Source organism: Pleurodeles waltl, chromosome 5 (genome assembly GCF_031143425.1).
Source record: "Pleurodeles waltl isolate 20211129_DDA chromosome 5, aPleWal1.hap1.20221129, whole genome shotgun sequence".
In the NCBI taxonomy this organism is placed as follows: domain Eukaryota; kingdom Metazoa; phylum Chordata; class Amphibia; order Caudata; family Salamandridae; genus Pleurodeles; species Pleurodeles waltl.
Window position 1 is genome coordinate 1397233105 of NC_090444.1, and position 9162 is coordinate 1397242266.

Below are 9162 nucleotides of genomic sequence, written 5' to 3' on the forward strand. Positions count from 1 at the left end.
TCCAAGTCTTCAAGAACGCAAACCAGTCAAAGGCAGCATCAATAAAGCATGCAAATCTGATATCAAGATATTGAGTCAACCAGGGTGAAGGCTGCAGACAGATCAATGAATCAGAGTCTTGCCACCCCACCCTCATCCATGGTATGACCTAGTCCATTACTGTAGCAAACAGTAACATGTTTAACTCAATACCCAGTTTAAGAGCCATCAAGAAGGCCATCAGCCTTCAGGTGGCAAGTCAGCCAGGAGGTGAGACAATCTTACAAAGGGTGGACGGTGAGCTCTGCTCCACCAGCAGAGTTAACAGAGTTTTTGGCACTCCGTGATCTGCTTGGAGGATGGAATTCAGCCTAAAACTACACTAGACCCGACGAAGCTCACTGCATGTGCACTGCAGCCCAGTTATGGGCCACATAGTGCAAGCGCTTGCGCTTTGTAGCCCATAACTGGGCTGCAGTGCACACTTGGCATGCAGAAGATGGCGGTGGCCTGGAGAAGCGCTGCTCAAGCTGCTGCTGATGGGCTGCACCAGCGTCAGCATTGGATCCAGGCCTCCCTCCTTTCACTGTCCTCGGCTCAGGGGAGAGGGAGGCCAGAGCCAGGCCACTTGCAACTGGGACCGGCCTGTACCTTGGTAAATCCTTGTTTTTCCTTTCTCTTCTCTGTGCATACATGGCCGGCTCTTGTCATGCACAGGATTTGCATGTGAGGGGGTTTGTGTTGGGGAAAAAAGGAAACTTGCCATCAGAGCTCCACTTAAAGATCCTGTCGACCCAGAGACCCTGGAAAATAAAGTGGTGTTATGGGGGTAAGGTACTGAGACTAGCAGAGAGAGCTGGAGATCATGGGAGCGCCAGGCTGCTGGAGGTGAACTGGTTTGCTGCTGCTAGTGCTGAGCCCTAAAGAAAGGGCAGTCTGAGGCTGTACATAAGTGCAAAGGAAGCAACTGCAAGGCTGGTGCAAGACAGGGGGTGTGCTTGGCCCTTAGTAACAAGTTTGTGAAGGAGGGCAGGTGGTGAGGGGAAGTATGCAGGAGTGGTTGAGAGCAGCCGGCTCATGGTCGATGGGTGTGTCTGCACAAGAGGTGTGTAACGTCAGCTTTTGCTGCCTAAGGACCAGCATACACCCTGGCCTGAAAATTCTTGAGCCCCATCACAACTGACTACTGAAAGCTGGAAAGTTGAAAACGCTGGGATTAAAGTAATTCTGCCCTAACACACTCGTAGTTCCCTTTCATTTTTTATCTGACCTTCTTCTGTATTTCTCTCCCTCAGCATTGCAGCTCCTGGTTAGGCAAAACACGTCCTGTGCATTTGAACAAGAAAAATAGATTTATTCATTTTACTCTCCTAATATCATTTTATTAACGGGAAATGAAGTGAAATTGAAATACTTCCCTTTCCTTCATTACATTACGAAGTTTGGACACCTCTTTCCATGGAGATCACAATTACCAGTTTTGTGAGGATTATCCTATATCTTAATTGCTGAGTATGATAAACAGAGTCTGCGGACCAGGGACTGCAAATCATGATTGCACAGTGAAGCCTCAACACCTTGACCATCATAATTACTCACATCCTCACCAGATTTGGAATTGCTTACAACTGGACCGTAAACCAAACCTTGAAGAAAGCTGGTTCTCTGCACCCTCTAGACCACTTAAATCAGTTTCCTCTTTGGGTATTAGTAATTGACACAGACCAGTAGTGTGGACCATTAAACTTTTGGTTGAGCTACAAGATGATAAGCAGATCATTGAATCCCCTCAGCGATTTAACTGTACAGTGGCCATCTCAACACCATTCACCTGAGGGGGAAAAAACAAGCTGGGGCATTGGGGAGTGATAAGGAGACAAAATGCATGTGGAGAAGTAACAGCTGCACCTGCCAAGCTCAGTGTTTGGTGCCACCTCTCATCTGGCTTGACCTCTCAACAGTAGGTCACTGGCACATGCCCAAAAGGGTCCACTGATGAAAAGACAAGTGTCGTACCAAGCCACCTGCAGGAACAGAACCCAACACAATTACTCCATACTCCTTAATGTTTACTTCCAAGTGTCTGCGAGACAGGATACAGGAGGAAAATGGTGGAGTGGACACGACCAGAGGAGTATTTTTAAAAAAAGCATACAAAAATTCAGATTTATTTATTCATTTATAGGTCGAAAGCCTACCAGACGGGGCAGCTGTCTGGTTTGCCGAAGACATTTTTGGGACATTCAGAAACTTGACCTATGAATGCATTCCACTTGTTGCTTACCATTGTTTTGTCCTTTGTAATTCACATTTCTGGCTTTCTGTTTGTTGGTGCTGGAAAGTGGGTTATTGGTAGTGGTAAGTATGAACCTACCACTAGCAATAAGGCCACTAACCAAATGTGAGTTCAGTAAAGGTCTCAGTAAATTAGCCCCTTGGTAGCTGTAACTGAGCGGGCAGGCCTAATGTAGGAGACAAATGTAAAGCCTTCAAAAACAACAATAGAGTAAATAAGTGAGACATAATGTACAATCGGATCCCACACCAATTTATAAAAATAGGTTATATTTTTATGAGTCAATAGACACTAAAACAGTTCCCACAATGCATCTGGCCGACTCCTCAAAAGATTCACTCCAGGCTGAGGACTCTTGCTGGAAATGATGCAAGTGAGGCTCTGTTAGCCTCTAGCTTTATGGAGTCTACTCTTGAGTTCTTCTTGAAGAAAGGCACCATTCCCACAGCTGTAGTACCAGACTGTGCACAGCAGATGCAGGTCATTCAGAAGTGCAAGCCAAGGGTGCAGATCCAGATTCCAGCAGGACAGTTCTTCTTCCTCTTGTAGTTTCAGGCAGCAGATCTGAGAGGCTGTGCTCCTCTCACATATGTATTCCCAGCTCCTGGACGTCAGGAAGGGGTGCAACCCTGACCGATAGAATGCAGGGTGACACCCAGATGCAAGACCACTTCCTCCACAGTGTGGCCTATTCCTGTCCCAGAAAGTGTCATTCATCCAAAATCCGTAATGGTTGAAATTTCAGCAGAGCAGACAGAGCTGACTAAATCAACCCCCAGTGTGGCTTATTTCCGTAGCTCTCCTCCTCCCTAACATCTGCAAATCCCTTCCTTAAGCTTGGTATCTGGCTGAGGGGTCCAGAAGGTGATCTGGCAATCTCTGTCTGTCCTGCTCTACTTGAGGGTTGGTGTTTTATTACCAGTCACCGGTCGTGCTAAGCTGGTGGGGCGTGGGGAGGGGAGAATTAAATTTAAAAAAAACAAAAAACACTTACCTCCTCTGTCGCAGGCCTTTCCTCTCTCTGTCCCTCGCCGACTGCAGGCACAGGCTCTCAACCTGTCCTGCGGCCAATCCTGACGCTGCTCAAAGCAGCGTCAGGATTGGCTGTGAGTACCCAGCCAGGGCGCTAACAGACAGAACGGGAGCCTGTGCAGGCTTGTGTGCATATGTCCGAGACGGCCGGCCAAACACACATGCGCTCTGAGGGTGCACAACACTCCCCCTCAGTGCACGTAACCCTCGCAAACCCACCTCTTTTCCCAAAAAAACGATCTTAAGCACAGTTTATGATCGTTTTTTGGGAAAAGGTTTGCAGCTGCCGCTGCTGGCAGGGGTGCGAGGCTCCTCCGCCCTTATGGAGGAGCCAACTCTGTGTATTACACCTCTCCCTGCTGTGGCATTTTTGTATAGCTACAGCCTTCACCAGGTAGCTTCTACTCTGGACATCACTTATCACCTAATCAAAGCAGCTCTGCTAATCTTGTGAGCAATGACCAATCAGAGGGAACCTTCAGAAGGCAGGATTTTGGCTTACAGAAAGAAAAGCTTTATAATGTCTTGTCTGAACAAGTTGTGATAAATTCCCCAATGTCAAAATGCTGAATTTAGCAAAACAAATATTTTAAGTCCTTGAATTACTTTTCTACCCTTTTCCTTACTATATTTACAATAAAATACAATTTTGCAATGATAGCTGATGGAGCCTAGTATCTACAATGGGGAGAAAATTAAATTATCAGTTTTCCCTCATCAGGGTTTATAAAATATCTTTTATAAGGCCCCTGCTTATAGTTACATGCCCTCACCCCTGAGACACCTAGGGGAGACCCTGGGGGTACCTAATAAGTGGCAATCACATTTGAAGTGCCCTTAGCAACAAAGTCGAATGTAGACACCATTTCCATTTAAATGCAGTCTGCAAAGTCAGGCTGCATTTAAAAATGACAGAACCCCTCATCAGTGCCCACATGCAAAGGCCAGCAAATCTGCTGGGCCTTTACTTCTATGCCCTATTATGTACTAGGGTCTTAGTAGTTAGCACCTCCTTACCATATTATTCACTATGGACTTATAGGGCTGTCGTACAAATTGTATGAATTTAACTTTTAAATACAGGCTGCAAGGCAGGCCTGCATTTAAAAGGCCAGAGAGCACACTGCAGTGCACACATGCAAGTGCAGAAATTCTGATGGGCACCTAATCTTTATGTCCCATTGTATACTAGAGGCACAAAGGCAGATTGTACCCCTTTGCCCTATTATGTACTAGGGACTTACAGGGTCTGTCAGGCAAATTGGAAAAGTACTGTAATACCTAGTGTACTCTACTACATGTGTATGTTTTAACATAGCACTGGCCTGGGTCTGGCTAACAGAGCCCAGGGCACAGTCAGAGTCAGTTACCATCAGCACCAGTCAATAACAAAAAAACATGGGGTCGAACATGGCAAAAAGATTACTTTGCAACAGTTGGCTTTATTTACTTTAGGCTGTCCAGCTTGAGTTTGTCCCTCCCGTTGCCTAAACCTTGTTTACTGTTTTTCCATAGGTTTGCTTTCTGTAAACAGGCCTTTAAATATTGTTCTTCTCTTGTCATGTTTACAGGCCTTTCAAAGACAGAGGTCAAATGTCAAGCTTTGTCCTCTGAGGAAGCTTGGTGTTTACTTTGCTTTCACAGTCTTCAAAGTGAGATCATTTATAGGAAAGAGGAATACAGATTACTCTCCCCATGGAGCCTGCTCGTGCCCCTACTATGCGCCAATCTACAAAGCTGTAACATAACCCTTAATTATAAAGCACATTATGTAACAAGCGGATAACAGATTTTTGTTTTAGCTAGATAGGTAAGTGGGTTGCTGCTTTTAACACAGAGATCAATGTGTTACTTGCAGTTAATAAATTGTAATCTTTTTAATATAGCACAGTGAGCTAGGAATGGCTTGTGACTGCTACACCTTGTAACCCTCACTGTTTTATGCAACAAACATCTTGTACATTGATTTACATAGATACATGATTTATTGACAATGCATAATATGTATGTTATGTAAAGCTCCCTGGCAACCTAGCACTAGGATGAGTAGCGCTAATTGAAATAAAATAGTGGTAGTTACATCATTAGTTGTGCAAATACTGGGACAGACCAAGACCTTTGACATTCTGGCAGTGCATGTATTTCTCTTATAAGCAGGGCTGAACAAAGTCAAAGGCATGCCTCTCTTAAGCACATTTGAAGCGATAACAAGCTGTGAGCCTTTTTTCCCCTCCTTTCCATTTGCATCCAAGTATGAGCCTCCAGACCACACTGAGACAGGATCAGATTGGAACAAAAAGAGGCCTGATGGCCACTTAACATCGGCCTTTAACTTTGGCACAGCTGGAGGTGAAAATGCATTTTAAAACTCTCCTCCCACTTGCGTATTGCTGCTTTCAATGAAAGCAGACAACAGTGCAGACACTAATAAATGTGTCCCGGTGTCTGAAAATTACACCAGGATCAGTTCAGCATTGGCAAATAGGCAAAGTCGTTCTTCTCAAACAACAAAACATCACTGCTGTTCAACATGTCTTAAACATTTTTAATTGCAAATAATTGAGAGGTATGGATTTTTTTTAAACTTTAAAACATACTGTGCAGCAGCCCCACAACTGTACAACATGGCTTAAAACATTACAAATTCAAATAGCGGAAAGATTTGGAATGTTTTCTTCGCCGTGTGGTACAGCCGCATGGCTGCACTGTGAAGAAAAAAAAAAAATATATATATATACATAAATGTGTGTGTATATAAATGTATATATAGCTAACAGCGTTAACTGCATCATTTTTTTAAACAAAATGCTATGATGCGATGCTGTGCAATATGGCTAAGAAAGCATCAACAACGAAATATATATTTCGCTTGGGCAAGACCTATTGGCTTTGCCACTGTTTGCTATAATGAAAATGCCGAAATCACGGGTGAACCTCCTAAGTTTTTAGGTTTGGGATGAGAAAGAGGGCGAGGGGTTTAAAAAGACGTGAAAATGTTTGTCAAATTATGATGAGGTTTTAGCTGCCGGGGGCTGACAGCTCAGGGAACGAAGGTATTTTCCCGTTGCATTTTTAACTGTATCACCAACACCAAACTTTTTGTGGTACAATAATGGCCGTTGTTGCTCAAAATTTTGCAAATAACCACATTTTTAATAAGCTGTCACCATTAGTCTGTGGTGGAAAATGAGACGGAAAATCAAGAGCTTTTTGAAAAGTGAAGTTGCAAATGGAGCAGGAAGTCTGGCTGGCTTGTGTTTGCATGGCCAGTAGAAATACTAGTGAAGTCAGAATTATAACTTACTTTCGAACTGGGAGCAGTAAAAAAAGAAACTCCGAAATATGTGTCTTAAACAATTAAAAGCAAAATATATCATCTAACTTATATATTGCAAGCCTATATTTCACTTTGAACATTCTGCTAACGTATAGACCGTTTCAACCTCTGGGACTTGTGATTTATGGGCTGCAGGGTCTCCAGAGAAATATATAAATAGGTTTCTATTCACACGGCAGGCACAGCACAGTGTTCATGTTTAAGTGCACGAGGCGGCGCAATTAAAGACTCGCATTATTGATGCACGATTCTCATCTCTAATTCTGCGATCTCTTTTTGTGCAGGTATCAGACGCATCAGACTCAAACGTGGTAAACGATTTCTACAGTTCTCTTTTTCGGGAAAAAGCAACATCAAATGAATACAGTGCGTGATGGAGTTCTGTTTCCACGGGAATGCACCGTATTGCACGAGAGAGACAGCGAAATAATTTTCTTTCTTTTTTTATTATGCACGCAAGCAGATTCCATTTACCGACATGCTCATGCATCCCAACTGTGGTTTATATGAAACGCATGTACACATCTGTGCTGTACACGTCCTGCATGCGTTCCAGCCAGGTACATTCGAGCTTTGGTCCCGAATTAATGAGTATAATCGTAGTAAATAATCGCTGCGTTTTATTTTTATATGTGCTGAGCTTAACTGAAGAGCACATTCTGTTGTTCTTGGTGGTGAATAGTAAAGTACTAAAACTGTTAAAACGTTTCTTCGCTACCCTTAGACTTTGCAAGCATTGTTTCCAAATATATGTAGATGGAAAACGTGACTGTTCTTCAGATATTTATATTTTAATGAGATACTTCAGATCACTCTCTGTACGTAAGGTATATTTGAACTATTCTTTAAATCCAAGTACACCGAAGAGGCCCAGCATCTATGTATGGGTACTTTTTGACTGTAGTGACTTGCAATCTACGCCTCTCTTTAATAGTATCTTATAAATTTGTGTCAATGATGTCTGGATTCGCAGGACTGTATTCCTCACCCAAATATGAACACATTTTACAAAATGCCCATTCTAGATTTAAACATTTCTGTATTTCAGTAACAATTGTTCAAACTTCATATGAAAGCAATAAAAAGGGCAAGTTTCAATGTTAATTTGTGGAGTGTATTCATATGAAAGCAATAAAAAGGGCGAGTTTCAATGTTAATTTGTGGAGTGTATTTTTGGAGGTATGTTCTTAAAATGGCTTGAACGTTCTATATACATATGTTATATAAAATATGTTGAGTATTGCATGTTACATACAATCTGCCATATTATACAGTCATTAAAAGCAACTATGTATGTATGGCTGAAAGTGCAAGGTCAAAGGTCATGGTCATCTGGTATCTTGGTACAAGGTTTGGTGCAAGCACTAATCTCAGTCAAGGCTTTGCACCCAGAGCATGTTGTGCAATGTTCCGCGGGGTTGAGTGCATGCGAGGGTGGAAAAGGTAAGACCTGCTGTCCTCGGCCAAAGGCCATATTCAATGGGAGCTGGGGGCACAGGGATTGAGTGTAGGCCCTGAACGGTCGAAGGAGCCCTCATCAAGAAAATAACTCCCACCCAGACCTATATAGTCTGTTTAGGAACTCACAATATTTGCATTTAGGAGCATCTGAACCCAAAAAATTCAGCTTCTTTAAATAACAATATACATCAAAACAAAATAATTATACTGTAGCCCTAATGATGTAAGTGATAAGTCAAAGGTAAGGTGATGTGTAATGCTCTACAGCTCAATGTGATTTGCATGCCATCTGACGCGTATCCATAAGCTGTACAGTTTTGGGACGAGCTATTTCTTTTCACGGTAGGGGTGTAATTCATGGACTGTGTAGTGATGCTTTCAGGAGTTTTTAGATTTTGATGATGAACCACAATGTTACTATAGGTTACTATGAACTTCACAGTTTTCTATCCCATGTGAATGTTTCTGTGCACTACCTGAAAGATAACCTTTTAAATTTTTTTAACTGTCTTTTTCCAGTACATTTTTGTGTTGTTTTAAAAAAAGAATATTAGCAGTTGAAGACAAGGGCCCTGCCGCTGATGCACACCCATAAGCCCTGTGTAGTGGGGACTGGATCGAGTGTGCTGGGAATCAGCCAGTGCATCCTGCCAAACCCCGTACTTAACCACAGAGCTGAAAATTGTTTTTTTTTTAATTCACAGATTTCATGCAAGTCTTAATTTTCAAATTTTGAGACTTTGTGGAAACCTGTGAATTCAAGAACATTGGGACACATGTACCATCAAAACCTTTGGAGTTGTGATTTCCTAATTGCGATTCCATGTGACTCGCAATTAGGAAATCACAATTTCAAATGTATGAAACTCCACTGAGTTTCTTTTACAATTCCCAGTGGATGGCAAATAGACCTACCTCATTAAAATTAATGAGGTAGGTGGCAATTTGCATCTTACTGGGAATCGCAAAAATCACAGGGGTGGTGGCCAGCTGGGGTTAGCAGGCCACCATGTTTGTGATTCCATTTAAATAAAGCAATCTTTAAAAAAAAAAAATA

General features: G+C 42.5%; 1 protein-coding gene across 2 annotated transcripts in view; it reads left to right on the top strand.

The window, feature by feature from the left end:
• IMPG1 (interphotoreceptor matrix proteoglycan 1) overlaps positions 1–7795 on the top strand; it is a 1628305-nt gene extending 1620510 nt beyond the window's left edge. For both annotated transcript variants that reach the window (XM_069235643.1, XM_069235645.1), the window contains exon 17: positions 6929–7795. The gene's annotated coding sequence lies outside the window, so the exon portion shown is untranslated. The remainder of the gene's footprint in view (positions 1–6928) is intronic.
• Positions 7796–9162: the final 1367 nt, after the last annotated feature.